Below are 19117 nucleotides of genomic sequence, written 5' to 3'. Positions count from 1 at the left end.
GTTGTACTGTTGTGCCCTTTCTTTGAGTTTAAGTACAGATACACAGTGTGGTCATATACCTTGAGTTCACTGCAGAAGCTTTTAAGTTATAGTAGGGACTGAGTTCACCTATAGCTGAGACCACTGCAAATGGCCCGGGCACCCCATATGCTCAGCACTGACTGAAGCACCCAAGCCTCTGGCACCAGCGATGAGAATGCCGGGCTGGCAGCCATGCGAAGCGCTGGGGGCGTGGCAGCACTGTGAGACATAAACTGAAACCCAGCCCAGCCCACACCTGGCATGGGGTCTGTTTTCCCCAGCTGCCAGAAATCTGCCCAGGGAGCCCCGTTGCCTCCATTCCTTAGCACTGCCCAACCCCGGACACTGCTGTATGCCCCCAGGAGTGCTCACTCCTAGCCCAAGTATGCCCTGTCCGCTCCTGCTCCATGGGCATTTGGAGGCAGGTGAGTGGCTACTCTGGCAGGTGGGCTGCACCAGGCAGCCCGGGATGAGTGCAGGAGACACCAGGGAGAAGCAGATCTCTCTCTGGCAGTCTTCTTGCCCCACCCAGCCCAGTTCAGACTGGCACAGCCCCAGGGGCAAGGCCAACCCTGCACTGCAGGGTGCTCCCCTGTGCCTGCTGGGGTTCCCACAGCTTGCCTTGGAGCAGACCCTCCCCAGCTGCAAGTTGCAACAACATCCCTGCAACTTCAGCCTTTCCCCAGCTGAGAGTTGGTCCTACCTGCCCGTCCCCTCTGCTGAGCTGGGACACTGTGTGGGCCAACAAAGCCATCCATTAATGGAGCCCAGCTGACAGCTCTCACCTCTTAACCTGCCTGGGCGCCGGCACCCTCTTGACCATGGTGCCCTGGGAGATCGCGCATGTCGCCCACCAGTAAGGCGGGCCCTGAATAACTGCTTGAATATATTAAACATATTAGATGAAAGCAGTGCTGTAGGGCCCAGTGCTGCAAGGTACTGAGTACTCTCAATGCCTATTCACTTTGATGTATGATTGAGCCCTATATAATGTACCTTGTTAGTTCCCGTGGTCATATGAGTATTCCCTGGTCTGTGTTCTGCTGCCAGTCGCCACACTTATCTTTGGACTCTTCCCTCTTGAGCTAGGCATTTTTCTTGGCCAGGGTTATGGTGGCTTTCAGGCCCTCTTTGGGTTTCCTATCAATCTGTGTAAGTAAGTGGTCTTCACCAATGGCTTGTTCCTGCTGAGTGTCCTTATCTCCCACTGACATTCTACAGGAGGTGCTCAGCTCTTCACAGGATTTGACCTACACACCTGTCTCGTAAAGCTGGTTCAGGTATGTCCTAGGTCCTCTATGGGCCTATAGTGAGGCGGTGTGGCTCCCTGCCACCCCGGAGGGGGAAGAGCCCATCCGGAGGCCAGAGTGGGCAGAGCTAGGGAGCTCTGAGCCCGCCCCTCAGAGAGTCAGGCGGCGACCCAGAAGTATAAAAACCCGCGGTCCAAGGCGGCCGCCAGCAGTGGCCGGGCCTGCCCTGTGCCCGCTACCCGGAGGAGTTGCCAGGCCTGCCGCTCGCTGAGGAACCTATGGTGCTGGACCCCCTAGAGGACAACACCCAGATCCAGGTACTACCCGAGGGAGAGTCTGGAAGTAGCCCGGGGGCAGCCGACCCTAGTCTGGCTGCAGCACTGCCAGAGTGCATGTCAGTATGTTGCGGCCAGGATCCCCACTGACTAAGCGGTGGGTCTTCTGCCGCTGCTAGTGTCCCCCCTGCCACCCAACCTGTGAGTGGCAGTCTCCCCCTCTTCCAGGCCTTTGGAGGCTTGGGGCCTACTGTTGTTGCTCAGCCCTGCCTGAGGGCCTGAGCTCCTGACTCCGTTTTGCCCTGACCTAGGGCCTGGGCTTACGGTGTTTGTTCCAGTACCGTAAGGACTGCCGAGGAAGACCCCGCGGACAGACTAATTCCCCAAACGTCAATGGCGGTTAGTGAGCCGGTATGGCTCCCCACTGTCCCGGAGGGGGTTGAGCCCTGGCAAACTCTTGTACAGGGCCCATTTGATTTGCTTCCTCCCCTGCAGTCATTCAGTATTCTCACACTGTACACGCAAACCAAGAAAGCATGGTTGATCAAAGACAGAGGTGTGCAGAGACAGGCTGATGAGAGAAGGGAAGGGTGGAGGATGTAGAGGTAGGATGAGGAGTGGTAAAGCTGCAACTCCAGCAGGCAACAGCAGTCACTTGGAGTAGAGTCCTGGAACCCACAAGCAAGGGGAGAGAAGGCACCCAAGATGCCCTGGAGATGCAATCCCATCCAGGTGAGTAGCAGTGCAACAGAGAAGAGGATCCTCCCCAAACATCAACTATTCCCATTCTCTTGCCCAGAGAGGGAAGAAGAGTGGTGGGTGTTTCAGCAAATGGTGAGGTTAATATGGGCCTGTGGGAAACTCCATGAAGTTCTGGTTGGTGGACGGGGCATTGGGGCACTCTGCTAGGCATCAGGAGTGTTTTTAATCAGTGAACCCAACATGCTCAGCACTTTGAGGGTGCAACAATTCTTTTATGGTTTGGAATCTGCCTGCCTGAGAGGGCCTGTTCAAGCCTGCAGGGCCTCCACCCCAACAGGTTTTGCAAAAACAGCTCTGCTGTGTTGAGGGCGAAATACAATGGGAGGATTTGGCCCAATGTTATAATGGAATGCCAGTTCTAGGTGAGGGAGTAGGAGCTGCCAGATAAAGGATGTTACAGGTGATTGTTTGTGTACTTTATATATTTATGTTGCATATCCTCTGTTGCTAGATTCCTCTGTCTTCATCTCCTGAATTCTTATGTGTTGAGAAATTACTGATTCATAGCTGGATCTGCCCTTGGTCCTTCTCCAAAATAAAAGTAGACGCTACAAACAAAAACTGTGTATAACATTTAAGAAAAGCCATCTAATGGACAATTGCTGAGCAACATTTCTGTGGGGAGGGTGCCTAAACACACTTTTACCATTTGCTGATGACCCTTATCAGGGCCGGCTCCAGGGTTTTTGCCGCCCCAAGCGGCGCAAAAAAAAAAAAAAAAATCTGCAGCGGCAATTCGGTGGGAGGTCCTTCGCTCCAAGCAGGAGTGAGGGACCGTCCACTGAATTGCTGCCGAATAGCTGGATGTGCCGCCGCTCTCTGGAGTGGCCGCCCCAAGCACCTGCTTGGCAAGCTGGTGCCTGGAGCCAGCCCTGACTGGTATAGTTACAACAAGACATGAGCCCTTACATTTTCAAAGTCATTGGCATTGTAAGAATCACACAGAGCTAAGTCCTCAGGCACCACTAAAATGTTTTCACTTAATAAAAGCTTGTTCTTATACAGCACTTTTCATCAGTAGATCACAAAGGGCTTTAAAAATAACTATCTTCATTTTACAGATGGGAAACTGAGGCACGGAGAAGTGACGTGACTAATGCAAGGTCACCCAGCAGGCCAGTAGCAGAATAGGAAATAGAACCAAGGTCTGCTGAGTCCCTGTCCAGTACTCGCTCCATTAAGCAACATTATCAGGACCAATTCAACATTGAGACTAAGTACAACTTACAACCTGTCTCCTTTGGACTCAGTAGGGCAAATTCAAAAGTGACATGTGAGGCGGTGTAAGTTACATGTCAGTAATCGAGTGTGAGTCTGTTGGTCTAACATGTATGCTGTTTGGGGCAGAAATTAGGTGTAAATGATATCTATCAGCATGGACACCCCATGCCTGCTGACAGCGGGTGGGGGGGAGCACAATGCCAGAACAGCTTCAGTTACTGGCCCCCCCCACACAACCCCTCCCCTTCCAGAAAGCAATGGTCCCTCCTGCAGCTCCCAGCTGTTCCTCTGCTCCTGCCTCTGCCTCTCCCTACCCCGTGCAGCTTGCTGGCTCAGCTGCTCTGCAGGGAGGGGGCCCGGTCACACCATGTGACCAAGCAATCTGGGGGGGCATGTGACCCCACATGCCCTCTCCAACACGCTTGAACATTGGCACACAGATGCGTAAAAAATAAAACATTGTGAACTCTAAATGCCACATGCTAGTGTGAACCATTGGAGTAAGACATTTAGTCACTTATTAAAACAGTATTTGAGCATTAGGATAAACCTCACTTGTCCACTTACTAACAAAAGGCTCCGTTCGATAAATCTCACTCACTTCTGAGAGTCCGGTGAAGTGAAGTAAGTTTTGTCCATTCCTTTATGTTATTTTTTGAACTTTGCTATTTGCCTACTTGGAAACAAAATTAAAATCAATAGTTTTCTTTCAGTAAAGTTGTCTCTGCATTTTGTTTTTCAGAGGAAAAGAGGGTCCTGTGACCCGCTATCAGTGTTTGTTTTCTCTGCTGAGTGGAGGGTCTTGGAGCTAGATTTTCAAAAGATGCAGATAGGGACCTATGCCCAGATCCTCAAAGGTATTTTAAGTGTTTAACGTCCATTGATTCCCCCCCACTCCACCCATAGATTGATAGATTCCAAGGCCAGAAGGGACCATTGTGATCATCTAGTCTGACCTACTGTATAATGCAGGCTATAGAACTTCCTCAAAGTAATTCTTAGAGCAGATCCATTAGAAAAAAACATCTAATCTTGATTTAAAAATTGTCAAGAATGGAGAATCCACCATGAGCCTTGGTAAATGGTTCCAATGGTTACTCTCATTGTTAAAAATGTACACCTTATTTCCAGTCTGAGTTTGACTAGCTTCAGCATCCAGCCATTGAATCATGTTATACCTTTCTTTGGTAGATTAAAGAGCCAGCCCATTATTAAATGCTTATTCCCTATGTAGGTATTTATAGACTGTAATCAGGTTGCTTCTTAACCTTCTCTTTTTGAAGCTAAACAAATGGAGATCTTTGAATCCCTTGCTAGAAGGCATAATTTCTAATCCTTTAATCATTGTCGTGGCTCTTCTTTGAACCCCCTCCAATCTATTAACATCCTTCTTGCATTGTGGACATCAGAACTGGACACAGTATTCCAGCAGTAGATGCACCAGTGCCAAATGTAAAGAGGTTATTTTACTACTCTTTCCATTCAAGATTCCCCTGTTTATGCATTCAAGGATTCCATTAGCTCTTTTAGCCAGTATTGCCCTGGGAGCTCATGTTCAGCTGATTATCCACCACAACCCCCAAGTCTTTTTAAGAGTCACTGCCTCCGAGGATAGAGTCCCCCATCCTATAAGTTTGGCCAACATTCTTTGTTCATAAATGTATTTTAAACACATTTTGTTTGCTTGTGTCCAGTTTACCAAGTGATCCAGACCACTCTGTATCAGTACCTGTCCTTTTCATTATTTACCACCCCCTCACTTTTTGTCCTCTGCAAACTATCAGTGATGATTTTATGTTTTCTTCCAAGTCATTAATAAATATGTTCAATAGCACAGAGTCAAGAACTGATCTCTGTGGGACCCCACTAGAAACACACCTATTCAATGATGATTCCTTGTTTACTATTACATTTTGAGACTTATCAGTTAGCCAGCTTTATTCCACTGAGTGTGTCTTGTCAATTTTATGGCATTCTAGTTTTTAAATCAAAATGTTGTGCAGTACCCAGTAAAAAGCCTCACAGCAATCCAAGTATATTACATCAACACTATTACCTTTTTCAACCAAACTTGTAATCTCACCAAAAAAAAAAAAATCCTGTCAAACTAACTTGATATATTTTCTGTAAACCCATGTGGTTTGGCATTAATTATATTACCCTTCTTTTATTCTTTATTAATCGAGTCCCATATCAGCCACTCCAGTATCTTGCCCAGGATCTATGTCAGATTGGCAGGCCTATAATCATCCCATTTACTGTATTTAAATATTGACACAACATTAGCTTTCTTCCAGTCTTCTAGAACTTCCCCAATGTTCCAAGACTTATTGAAAACATTAATTCTCCAGCGAGCTCATCTGCCAGGTCTTTTAAAACTCTGCGGTGAAAGATATTTGGACCTGGTGGTTGAAAAATATCTAACTTTAGATGCTGCTGTTCAACATCCTCCTGAGATATTAGTATTTTTTTTCCAGATGCAGAACAAAAATATGTATTGATTTCAATAGGGGGTAGGTGCCGAACCTACTTAGTTACTTTTGAAAATTCCACTAGGTGCCCATGTGCATCTTTTGTTATGATTACCCTAAGTGGGTTATGCAACACAGTATGATACACTAGTGGGGGGAAAAATACTTAATAGGTATGTTCTTTATAGCTAGAATGCCTCTGTAATAGATGAATCTTCAGAAGTTTTGGAAGGAGGAAAGGGAGTGTGCTCTGCATAAATTAATTGGGGAACTATTCCAATTTTAAGGACTGGCATTAAAATTGGACTAATGCCCAAGAAACAAAAGTAGCAACTGAAGGATACCTAAGTGAAAAGCATGGAGCAGGAGAGGGAATTAATGAAAGAAGAAATGCAGATACGGAAGACACTGAAGAGCCTTGAGGGTAAGGACTACCTTGAACCTGAAACTGAAGATAAGTGGAAGCCACCGAAGGAACTCAAGAAGATGGGATGTGATCAGAAAAATGAAACTGGAAGATGATTTTGCTGGTAATATTTTAAAGAGGCTGGGGCAGGAAGAGAGGAGATCCAGGGAAGCTGGAGAGGAGCGCATCACACAAACCAAGATAAGAGGAGACACGGTCATTGAGCAGGCTTTCAGCAGTAAGAATGAAGAGTCAGATGGATATTCTTCCTTTCATTGGCATATTCTCAGCCTGCTATTCCTACAGGATTTTTCTGAAACTTCTTCAGTAGTAGGAACCCTAGTAAAGGAACGCCCTCAGATGTACTAAGATTTTCCAAGTGTATTATTCACTCTCAGTTGTGACTATCAGGGATTAGACGAAGACAAATAGAGACCCACTTCTACAACCATTCAAATAGCATGAACCATATAATATAACCTCAGTGATCAAAGCATAGGGGTTGGGAATAGTAAGTCAGGCTGCTTAATCTGATATCAATTTAGGAAAAAATAATTTAAAAACTGATATGGGATTCAACTGATAAAGAATTAGACAATAGGAATATAATTAATTCTAATCATTAATGGTTTTATGGAAAATAGGTCATGTGATACAACTCAATTTCATTCCTGATGAGATTACAAGTTTGATAAAGGTAACTGTGTAGATGTAATATACTTAGATTTTTGTAAGGCATTTGACTTAGTGTTGCATGATATTCTGATTAAAAATATCTAGTATACAATATCAATAGAGTTAAATGGATTAAGAACTGACTAAGTGACTGATCTCAAAAAGTATTCAGTGGGGAATCATCATTGAATGACAGTCAGTAGTGGAGTTCCACAGGGATCAGTAGTAGACCTGACACTGTAGTATTTTCATCATTGAGCTGGAAGTAAATATAAAATCTCTGCTGATGAAATTTGTGGATGGCAAAGATTGGCGGAGTGGTAAATAATGATGAGGTTAGTGCAGTCATGCAGCAAGATCTGGATCATTTGGTAAACTGGGCCCATTCAAACAAAATGTTCAATACAGAATAATGCAATGTAATGCAAACCTTCTGCCAGGTTGATTTGGCAGCAGGTAGTGGGTAACCTCACTGCTAGTGCAGGCTGTGCAATTTCTTTCACCACAAAGCTGTCCCACAGCAGGTGTAAGGATCAGCACCTGGTAGGTTATTAGTGATTTCAGCTCTAGCGATCACTGAACAAAACAAGAACTCTATGCAAAGCCCACAACACCAGGTAGGAACAGCTATCCCCACCCTCTCTCCTCTTCATGGGGATTTGGCATCCCTACCCCCTGCTTAGGAAATGAGGTTCAGTTTAGGGTTAGCCCCTCAATCAGGGCATGCTAAGTACAGTTCTGCTGCCCTTTACTCATACAATAAGGCCGTGTTTCTCAACCTTTTTGTGCTGGAAACCCCCTTTGGACTTAAAAAAAGTCATGACCCCCCCCCCCCCCCCACTAAGACTTGAAAAGGTAGGGGGCTGACAGCCCGAGCCTGAGTACTGCCGCTTGGGGTTGACAGTCCGAGTGCACAACCCCCCCTAAACCGATCCCGCGACCTCCCTGGGGGTCGTGACCCCCCAGGTTGAAAAACACTGCAATAAGGATAACATTTCATTATCCCTGCACTCAATAGTAAAGTGACTTGTAACCCAACACCAGCCAAAATTGATCACTTTGATAAAGCAACTCCAACATGCTGTGCACCTAGGCATAGTAGGTGTGTTTACGCAGATACAGTGTGTTCCTGAAATCTTTTCCCCCCCAGCTCATTGCTAGATGTCAGGGAAGAGCTCATTCAGACCCTGCTTACAGTTAGATATCTAGGAACAAGGAATGCAGCCCATACTTACAGTCTGCCATTCTGTATCATAGAAAGCAGTGACTCTGAAAAGGATTTAGGGGTCATAGTGGAGAAGCAACTGAATATGAGCTCAACAGTGTGATGCTGTGTTAAAAAGGGCTAATGCAATTTTTGGATGTAGAAACAGGAGTAGTGAGTAAGAGAATGGAGGTGAGTTTACCTCTGTATGAGACCAACACTGAAATACTGTATCCAGTTCTGGTGTCTCCATTTTAAAAAACAATGCTGAAAAATTGGAGAAGATGCCAAGAAGAGCCACAAAAATGATTTGTGGGCTGGAGAAAATACCATACACTGAGAGACACTGTTTAGCTTGTCTGAAAGAAGACTAAGAAGTGACTTTATGATACTGTATAAGTACTTTCATGGGGTACTCTAATTTAACAGAGAAAGACATAACAAGAACCAATGGCTGGCAGCTTAAGCCATACAGATTCAAATTAGAAATAAGTCACCCATTTTTAACAAGGAGGGTGATTAATCATTGGAACAAACTACGGAGAGAAGAAATTCATTCTCTATCTCTTGAGATCTTCAAATCAAGACTGAATGTCTTTCTGGAAGATATACCTTAGCCAAACACAAGTTATGCTTTAGTCAAAACAAAGTTATTGGGCTCAATATAGAGGTAACTGGGTGAAAGTTAATGGGCCTGAGATATACAGGAGATCACGCTAGATGATTAATGATGATTGAAGGTCCCTTCTGGCCTTAAACTCTATGAATCTAATGGTAATAAAACTCTGTTGCTGTGGAGGGGGAAGCACAATTTATCCTAAGGGTGAAGTACTTTCTGTTCCCTAAAGGTGTTGACAGAGGGTAGGGTTGACGCACATTGGCAGGACAGTGTGAGGAAACCTACACCACTACTGCATGTATTGACCTATTTTGTGGCTAAATCGGACTTCACTCTCCAGGACTTTTAGGCCCACAACTTTCATCAGCAGTAAATTAACTTTGAATATAAAATAAGCATTAATCTGATGTTCTATCCTACAATTTCCAACTCCTTAGATTTTAGACTTTTTTGTGTCACAGACTTACTGTAATGAGAATTATGACAGTGTCTCCCTTAATTCAGGGTTTTTTATAAAAAAGTTTAGACAAGAATTTTATTATAATAAAATAAAACAGCGCCCAGGAATCTGACCAAAATTCAGTTTGCTAGAAAAACACTCTGATAAAGGAAATGAGAGTTACCTTGGACAAGTCAGCCTCGTCAACTTCTCACAAACCTGGTCCTCCTAACAAACAAAACTACTAAATAATCCCAATGTCCTATAGTATGAAAGGCGAATTGCAAGAGGAACAGGATAGACTGTTAACACACAGCAGCTTTTCACCTCTTGATTGGAACTTCAAATCCACCAAAAGTTGGGACGACAGAAAATCGGGATGCTCATAGGTAATTAGGTGCCTAAATACATTTGAGGATCTGGGCTGAAGTTCTTAACATCTGATAGCTGTTAAGTGGTCATGTGACATTAGTTTGCTGGTTTCAGTCCAGTTGCCCCCACTGAATAAAAACAGAGCATTAACACAACAGGCACAAGTTGGCAGTCTCAGCAGTTCCTTCAACTCAGTTTTGAGGCATGTTGCTAGAGCATTGTTGGGAGCCTTCCATTGTTACAAACTTTTAGGAATTGAAAACTGTATTATAAATAGTAAATTAGTTTACAAAGAAAAGACATGTTTTACAGAAAGTAAACATTTTTATTTCAACTATAAAATGTAGTGAAAATCTTCATATTAGCAATTAGTTCAGTTGAATGATTTCAATATACCTAAACTTTTATTAGCTAACTGCTGATAGACATACGAAGACTAATTACAGCCGGCAATGCAGAATGCCTATTGGAAAGCGACATTCTAGACTCTTTAATGTTCTCACTGCAATTTTTGTTCCTCTAGGCCTTCTGGAAAGCAATTAAAGTACAAGTACAGTTTGAAAGATATGTGAAAAGGTCCCTTCTTACTTGAGAGATAGTAGTAACACTTTTAATTAATAATAATTATATAATTAGTTCCTGTACACATCTTTGCCCCATATATATGTTTGATGACTTTCCTGAGGGAAAAAACATCTACTACTACTTGTAACTCTTATGTTATCACAACTAAGATATAAAGCTGGAATCTATTCTGGCTTGCAATTTACTTACAGAATTGTTAGCTAAGTTCAACTGCAGGGCCAAATTCTACAGTCAGTTACATAAGAATAGCTCCAGTGGTGGACAAACTAGATGGTTTGTCCAGTGGTGGACAAACTAGATGGTTTGTCCAGTGGTGGACAAACTAGATGGTTTGTCCAGTGGTGGACAAACTAGATGGGAAAACCCAGACTTCCAGCACAAGTGCAATGGAATAATTTGTCCTGTAGCATCTTTGAACTGGATCCACAAAGGGATTTAAGTGTTGCTATTCTCAGAATGACATGAAACTTTCAGGTGCCTTGAAAATCACTAGGACTCAAAGCCTGTGTTAGGCACCTAGGCTCTGTACACAATGAATGGGGAGAGACAAGCCCTGAGCATGGTATCCACAAAAGCCAGCAAGGTAGGTACCCAGTGGGAGATGCCAATGAAAGGGTATATCCTGACCCTCTCAGGGAATTTGGCACCTAAGTCTGGGCTACAGGGAGGCACCTATCTCTACTTCCAATCCAGAGCCAGGAACCTGTCTGCTGAAGTCATATGGCATAGGCATGTGAGTGTGTGTGCTAGTGCAACAGTACCTCCTCTGGTCCAACAGAGCACTGAACAAAGTCCACTCAGTCTGGCAGAGCACTTAGTTAAATTCTCTTGCCCAAGTGGTAGTTCCATTCTGGGCTATTAATGAGGTTAGTCACAGTCCTGTTAGGGTATATGAGTTTCCCCTTATACTTGGCAAGATCGGATGGTCCTGATCCTCAGGGGGCTCTTAAGTCTCTGAGGGATTTGTAGGGGAACCAGGTCCACCCACTCCACTTGGTTCCAGCTCAGGGGCCTTAAACTGGGCAAATGGAATCAAGCCTCAACAACTCTTGCTGTGCCCCAATCTCCTTCCTCTCTCTCTTAGTTCTGTAGGCTTCTCCAGCCTGTGGATACAGTCATCTCTTCTCTGGGGTGTTATCTCTGGGTGCCTTCTCACCAGCTTGCTGGCAGAACTTTCCTTGTCCAGCCTGCTTGCTCTCCTAACAGCCATCCCACCCAGGGCCGGCTCCAGGCACCAGCCCACCAAGCTTGTGCTTGGGGCGGCACCTGGAGGGGGGCGGTGCGGTGCGGCGCTCCGGCTGCCGGGGAGAGCGGAGCCGCAATGGGCTCGCCGCCCTCCCACGGCGCTCTGGCCGGTCGGGGAGAGCGGCCCACGGCCAGGCTCGGCACCCTCCCCTGCCGCACTGGGGCGGGGGGCCGTGGGAGGCTTTTTTGCCTTGGGCGGCAAAAAAGCCAGAGCCGGCCCTGATCCCACCCCTCTGCTTCTCAGCTCTTTTAATTCTCCCAGATGCTGTGAGGCTGCCATTTGGCACTGGCTGGTGCCACCCGGCTAGCATGCGGTCTATAGACTCCATGACAAGGCGCCTACCTGATTCCATGCAAAAAGGAGGATTGGGGGGGAAGGCAACACCAGCCTTCCTTATAAACTTGAACCAAGTGGTTAGGGAACTCACCTCAGAGGAGAGAGGCCTTGGTTCAGTTCCCACCTCAGCCTGAGGAGAAGGGTTCTGAACAGATGAGTGTCCTAACCACTGGACTATACAGTGTTTCTTACACTGTCTCTGGCCCAATTAATATTTAATTAAGGTGGAATGGCTTCAACAAGAGAGGTTGAGAGCAGTGGCATAGCCAGCTTCTCAGTGCAGGGGGAGCAACCATAAAAAAGGCGCACCCCCTTGGCTCCTCCTCTGGCCACGCCCCTCCTTGGCTCCTCCTCTGGCCGCTCCGTGCCCCCCCCCCTTGGCTCCTCCGGCCACGCTGCAGCCATGCTGTGCCCCCCCTTGGAGGGGCTCGGTGGGGGGGAGCCAGGCACGGGGGAAGGGGTGGCGGGCGGGCGCTGCTCGCTTCTCCCGGGGGCTGGGGGAAGCGGAGCAGTGGGGTGGGCAGCAGCTAGCGGGCGGATCTCCTCTCCCCGGCAGCTTCCTGGTTCCCTCGCCCGGGCAGCCCAGAATTTTTTTCTAAAGCGGAGCCTGACAGGCCGTTGCTGGGCTCCTGCAGGCGGCGGGGGGGGGGGGGGGGGGGGGTGGGGAGGGGAGGGGGAAGGGGCACAGCACGGCCGGACTCCAGAAGAGCCATTTGGGGGGGCGGCGGGCACGGCCGGAGGAGCAAAGTGGCCGGGCTCCTCAGCCATCACGCCCCATGCTCAGCGCGGCCGTCTCCTGCAGCAGCTCAGGGCTCGGCGGCTGAGCGCTCCGCAGCTGGCAGGCAGATCCCCTCTCCCCGGCAGCGTCCTGCTTCCCTCGGCCCGGAAGCAGGACGCTGCTGGGGAGAGGGGATCTGCCCGCCAGCTGCGGAGTGCTCGGTCGCCGAGCCCTGAGCCGCTGTAGGAGGCGGCCGCAGCGGTGATGTTGGGGCCGTGCTGAGCGTGGGGCGCAATGGCTGAGGAGCCAGCCCCTTCGCTCCTCTTGCTGCACCCGCTGTCCCCCCTCCCCCCATGGCTCCTCCGGAGTCCGACTGTGCTCCCCCCGCCCCACTTGCCTCCAGAACCCCAGCGGCGGCCCGGCAGGCGCCGCTTCTGAAAAATGTACTGAGGGGAAGCAGAGAGAACCACATCAGAATATCCTAAGTCTAGTGGCTATGGCACTCACTTGAGAGGTGGGAGATCTCTATTCAAATCCCTTCTCCTCATCAAGTAGATGGGGGAACTGAACATTGGCCTCACACATCCCAGATAAATATATTAACTGCTGGGCTAAAGGTTATATGGATGGCCCCCATCCCAAGTGGCCATTTTGTGCGGAGCTAGGTATGCTCTGAGCAAAATCTACCCTGCAGGCAAGCTAGGTGGCATAATGCTTATCTTCACCTGGTTTAGAAACATGCTGGGACCTAGGCATGAGACTAGTGCCCAAGCTCCTGCCTGAAGCAGCAATGCACATGCCCAGTGACAGATAATTAGGCACCCAGGGAACTTTTACAGTGAAAATGTAAGCACTGAGTGAGTTCACATACTTATAGGGTGAGGTTGCAGCAGAATAGGGGTTGTTGTACACACACACATGTCTAAAACTGGGCTTTAGGCTCTCAAGTCCCTTTGTACATCTGATCTTTTATTACTGGAGAGCAAGAACGAACCCAGTTTGACATTCAGATACCAGGCTGAATTTACATGGTTAAATTACAATTAAATTAAAAAAAAAAAACCTTTGTATTTGTAAATTGAACATAATTTGGACTTCCTGTCTCTTTTGGACTCAGTAGGCCAAATTTATCACAGCTGCAAGAAGATGCCACCTAAAATGATGAGATAAAATCTTGCAATACAGCTGCCAAGGGTTGGCTAACTTTGTTACTGAAACGGACTGTAATTAGATATTGAAATTTTCTTGTAGTGTAAGATTTAGTAACAGTACATTTCGTCATCAATCAACTGTAAAAACTATCTATTACAGGATCCACCTATTGTTTTTTGGATATAATTAATTACTATTTCTGAAAAAGTTTCCCAATGGCAGCTGGGTGTAATTTTAGTTGAAGTTGCAGAGTGACAATAGAAAAAGTGTAACTGAACTAACACTATTCTATTTCCTGGTTTTATTAATTTATTTGCAAAATAAATTAAATATAATAAATCATTTTGAGTTCTCTTGCTCGTTTAAGTCATGGCAGCCCCGAAGGCATAAAAGAAACTTATAGCAGAAAAACAATAAATAATAATTTGGACTTCCTGATCTCTGTTCCTCTTGGTCTAGGTTGTAACTTTAGTCTTTTTGAGTTGAAATTACTTGGCACCCAGCTCCCTATCTCACATGTAAAACACCTCTTTCAAATGAAATCCATAAAGATTCAACCAAAACTAGAAAAGAAAACCCTTAAAACTGCACAACAAAACTGCACATATTGCTGGCAATGCATCCATGAACTGCAAAAAAGCATCACTCTCTCTTCTTGAATTCAACTATGACAACTATTCTACTCTTGCTGAATGTCTAATGTTTTTCTTTCACAGGTACATGAGAATTTGTAACCATATCAATTAAAGTGTTTGAAAGTGAAGGAACCCACATTACTGAAGTGTATGATGAGATGCTGAAGTCCAGGCTGAAAAAACAGGTTTCCTTTTTTAAAAGCTAAAAGAAAGTATGAAAAAACGGAATGTTCCTGACTAGGCAGTCATCCTCTCAGAAGTAACTAAATGAGTTGTCAAACATATAGCCTGTAGGTATAATACAACCTGCAAGATATATCTGTGGTCTGCATGGCGTTTTCAGAATCTAAACTATTTTTTGAATGAAAGTTTCTATTTTTTACCTATTTATGGAACATAATTAAAAATGGAATTTGATCTTCTCCATACAAGTGTGAACTAAGTCCACCAAAGGAACCTACAGAAAATGGAAACGTTCTGTGTGAATGTCACAGAGTTGGGTGCAGGGTGTAACCCAGACCAGTGAGGGATTGTGTCAACAATTGCCCTGTAACCCTGGGTGCTACACAATGCTTTGCTGCTGTAGCTCCCAACCTGGGCTGCTCACAACCAGCCTACCAGGATGAGCGTCGGAGTGCCAAACTAGGGTTGCCAAATGTTTAACCACACAAACCCAAACTACCTTGCCCTGCCCCCTGCCCTGTCCCTTCCCTTAGGCGCCACCCCTTCTCCAAGGCCCCGCCCTGCTCACTCCATACCCCCTCCCTCTGTCACTTGCTCTCACCTACCCTCATTCACTTTCACCGGGCTGGGGCAGGGATGCAGGAGGGGGTGTGGGCTCTGGGCTGGGACCAAGGGATTTGGAGTGTGAGAGGGGGCTCTGGGCTGAGCCTGGGGCAGAGCCTGCCTTAGCCCTACTGTGCTGCTGCCCGGGAGCCACCTGAGGTAAATGGGGCCAGGAGGCTTCGCGCGCTGCCCCGTCCACGCGCTGCTCCCGGAAGCGGCCAGCATGTCCCTGCAGCGCCTGGGGTGGAGGGGCGAGGAGGAGCATGGGACTCCGCATGCTGCCCCTGCCTGCAGGCACCACCCCTGCAGCTCCTACTGGCCGCAGTTCCCGGCCAATGGGAGCTGTGGAGTCGGCACTTGGGGAGTGCGCGGAGACCCCTGGTCCCCTCACAGGGGCATGCCACCCACTTCCGGGAATGGCACGGGGCCAGGAGGACAGGCAGGCTTTACCTCTGCTGTGCTGCCAGACTTTTAGCAGCCTAAAATCTCCTGGTTTGGCATCAGTAGCCTCCGGGAGATAGAGCCCAATTCCAGGAGCCTCCTGGCGAAACCGTGAGGGTTGCAACCCTATGTGAGACATTCCTAGTTCAGCAGCTCTGACCCCAGGAGCCTGTATACAGCCCAAATCTGGCTTAAAGGTATATAAATTCAGTAATATTGTATACAATCATTTATCAGTTGAGGTTCAGCCCTCCCGTCTTTTTAGACCAGGAAACCTTTGCATGCATTATTTGAAAAGTAAAACCCAGACCAAGCTTCTCTCTCTCTCCTGCTGGGTGTAGACGCCATGCTGTCTTTTCCTCCATGTGTTAGTTTGAGGTTTGCCTCCTCCCTTGTTAGCTTGATGGGTCTGTTTACATGATATGTAAATACCTTGTCCTTCAAAATACTTTGGAAGCAATTGCTAGCTGGGGAAAACACATGTCTTTGTTTAGTGCTGACCTGTTTACCCCCGACATACCTGGTTTACACACACTTCAGTCATAATTTCAGCATATTCCATAACTCTTGAGACCCACCATGTATGTACATCATGCAAAAATATTAATGATCAGTGAGTTGTTAGTTTTCAAATGATACCACACAAGGCATATTTTGTACAAATAGGGTGACCAGATGTCCCATTTTTAAAGGGACAGTCCCATTTTTGGGGACTTTTTCTTATATAGGCGCTGTGAGGGTTTACGCCCCTCCTTACAGGGCAGCACAGCCTAATGGCCAGAGTCCATATAAACACCCCTGGTTGCAGGGCAGCATGGCCTAATGGCCAGAGTCCATATAAGCACCCCTGGTTGCAGGGCAGCACAGCCTAATGGCCAGAGTCCATATAAGCACCCCTGGTTGCAGGGCCGTAGGACATTACTACTGGCTCAGCGAGGGGGTCCTACCGCAACACGCTGAGGCTTACAGGGTCAAGGTACCAGTCCATCACCTTCCCCAGGTCACTCCCTACCAGCTGGGGAGTTGGGGCCTCCCACGGATCCCAGGGTTCTCCGTGAGGCTCCGGATCCGTCACCTCCTCTGGTTCCTCCCGCAGTAGGGGTTCGTGCCAGCCAATAAAAGCCTCTATTCCTGACAGCTCCAAGAGTGTCAGCTGGTCCTTTGCGTGAGCTTCCCAGTTAGGTCCTTCCCCTGCAGCCGCCCACCCCAAGTGAGCTGAATTCCCTCCTTTTATACTCAGTGAGCACCTGGAGCATGCCCAGTATGAACGGGCAGGACTTCCTCTGTCAGAGCTACTGGTCTGACGTCACTTGGGCCAGTACGGGGTGGGGCTGCCCCGTCACAGGCGCCTATTACCCCCTGTCCCATTTTTTCACAGTTGCTGTCTGGTAACCCTATGTACAAAGATTATTACAACAGCATGTTGAGTGTGAATACAGGGGTGCTTAGTGTCACAGTGAGCTTTCACCTCAGTTGTTTTCAGTTCTTGGACTAAAGAAGCAGAAGATTGCATTTGGAAAAAATATTAGTGCAGCAGGTGATATGCAATTTATCTGGGATGCAGGGCCAGCTCCAGGGTTTTTGCCACCCCAAGCGGCGCAAAAAAAAAAAAAGGGGCGATCGCGATCTGCAGCGGCAATTCGGCGGGAGGTCCTTCGCTCCGAGCGGGAATGAGGGACCGTCCGCCGAATTGCCGCCGAATAGCTGGACGTGCCGCCCCTCTCCGGAGTGGCCGCCCCAAACACCTGCTTGGCAAGCTGGTGCCTGGAGCCGGCCCTGGTGGGAAGAGTGGTATTACAAATTCTGAATCTTGCATGGATGTTTACCACTGATGCAAAAGTTGGGAGTCATTCTCTCTCTCTCTAGCCTAATGATTATTTAAGTATTTATCCACAGTGGATCAGTCATTGGGAGAGAAAGTGACTCTGTAATCCATCAGAGAGTTGGGAGACCCAGAGTCCAGTCTCCCTGTTCCAATCACTCTTTCATTATATATCCAGAGTGCAACAGCTTCAACAGGAGGGACTGGGGAAACTCTGCATCAGAATATCCCATAGCTCAATGGTTAGACAGCACTTTTAAGTAGCACAGCAGGAGACTGCTGGTTCAAATGCTTTCACCCCCTCAGGAAGAGAAGGGCGGAATTGAACTTGGGTTTCCCACATTCCCAGTAAATGCTCTAACTGCTGAGCTAAAAGTTATGGTATGTGCACCACCTCTTCCCCTCCACCCTAGTATTATGACTGGGTGCTGATCTGATAGGTGACCTCTAAGCATGTCAAATTGGGCCTTGCACGTGAGTTAGGCAACCAAATGCCTGTCTTCCCCCAGTTTGTGAATTACTTTGGGTAGGGTTACCATATTTAAAAAATAAAAAAAGAGGACACTCCACGGGGCCCTGGCCCCGCCCCCGCCCCAACTCCACCCTAACTCCACCCCCTTCCATGAGCACCCCGCATTCCCCCTCCTCCCTCCCAGCCACGCAAAAAGGACTGCCCGAGCGCTACTGGCTTCACGGTTTGCCGGGCAGCCCCCAGACCCTGCGCCCCCAGCCGGCGCTTCCCCAGCGCAGCTGCAGCCCGGGAGGGGAAGCACCCAGCCAGGGGCGTAGGGTCTGGAGGCTGCCCGGCAAACCGTGAAGCCGGTAGCGCTTGGGCTTCGGGCAGCCCCCATGCCTCTGGACCCTGCGCCCCCGGCCGGGCACTTCCCCTCCCGGGCTCCGGCTGCTGTGCTCCTCCCCTGACTCTTCGGCTCTGTTTAAGAGCCGAGCTGCCCGAGTGCTACCGGCTTCAGGCAGCCCCCATGCCTCTGGACCCTGCGCCCCCGGAGCCCGGTAGGGGAAGTGCCCGGCCGGCGGCTCAGGGTCTGGAGGCATGGGGGCTGCCTGAAGCCGGTAGTGCTTGGGCAGCTCGGCTCTTAAACAGAGCCGAAGAGTCAGGGGAGGAGCACAGCAGCTGGAGCCCGGGAGGGGAAGTGCCCGGCCGGCGGCTCAGGGTCCGGAAGCATGGAGGCTGCCCGAAGCCGGTAGCACTTGGGCAGCTCGGCTTTAAACAGAGCAGAAGAGTCAAGGTAGGGAGCACAGCAGCCGCGGGAGGGGAAGTGCCTGGCCGGCGGTATTTTTCCCGGACATATTCGGCTTTTTGGCAATTCCCCCCGGACGGGGGTTTGATTACCACAAAGCCGGACATGTCCGGGGAAAACCGGACGTATGGTAACCCTAACTTTGGGACTTAGGCAGGGATGTCTAGAGGGAAGCAGCAGTACGCAGGCCCAGAGGCAAGAACATAAACACTTAGGGAACTTTTACTCTGAAAAACTTAGACTCTGACTATATTTAGACACCTACAAGGTTCGGCAGGAGTTCTGCGGATTGAAATGGGGACTTAGGTGCCTATAAGATTTAGTATCAGGGGGTAGCCATGTTAGTCTGTATCTACAAAAACAACAAGGAGTCTGGTGGCACCTTAAAGACTAACAGATTTATTTGGGCATAAGCTTTCGTG

At 48.0% G+C, this 19117-nt stretch overlaps 1 long non-coding RNA gene across 1 annotated transcript; it reads left to right on the top strand.

Annotated features, from left to right (window-relative positions):
* The first annotated feature begins 4055 nt into the window (after positions 1-4055).
* LOC135984231 (uncharacterized) lies at positions 4056-14812 on the top strand. The gene is made up of 3 exons (XR_010602157.1): positions 4056-4153; positions 4272-4386; positions 14469-14812. It is a non-coding gene; the product is annotated as an uncharacterized LOC135984231 (long non-coding RNA).
* Positions 14813-19117: the final 4305 nt, after the last annotated feature.

Source organism: Chrysemys picta, chromosome 6 (assembly GCF_011386835.1).
Source record: "Chrysemys picta bellii isolate R12L10 chromosome 6, ASM1138683v2, whole genome shotgun sequence".
Lineage (NCBI taxonomy): Eukaryota > Metazoa > Chordata > Testudines > Emydidae > Chrysemys > Chrysemys picta.
This window is presented reverse-complemented; position numbering and strand designations above follow the sequence as displayed.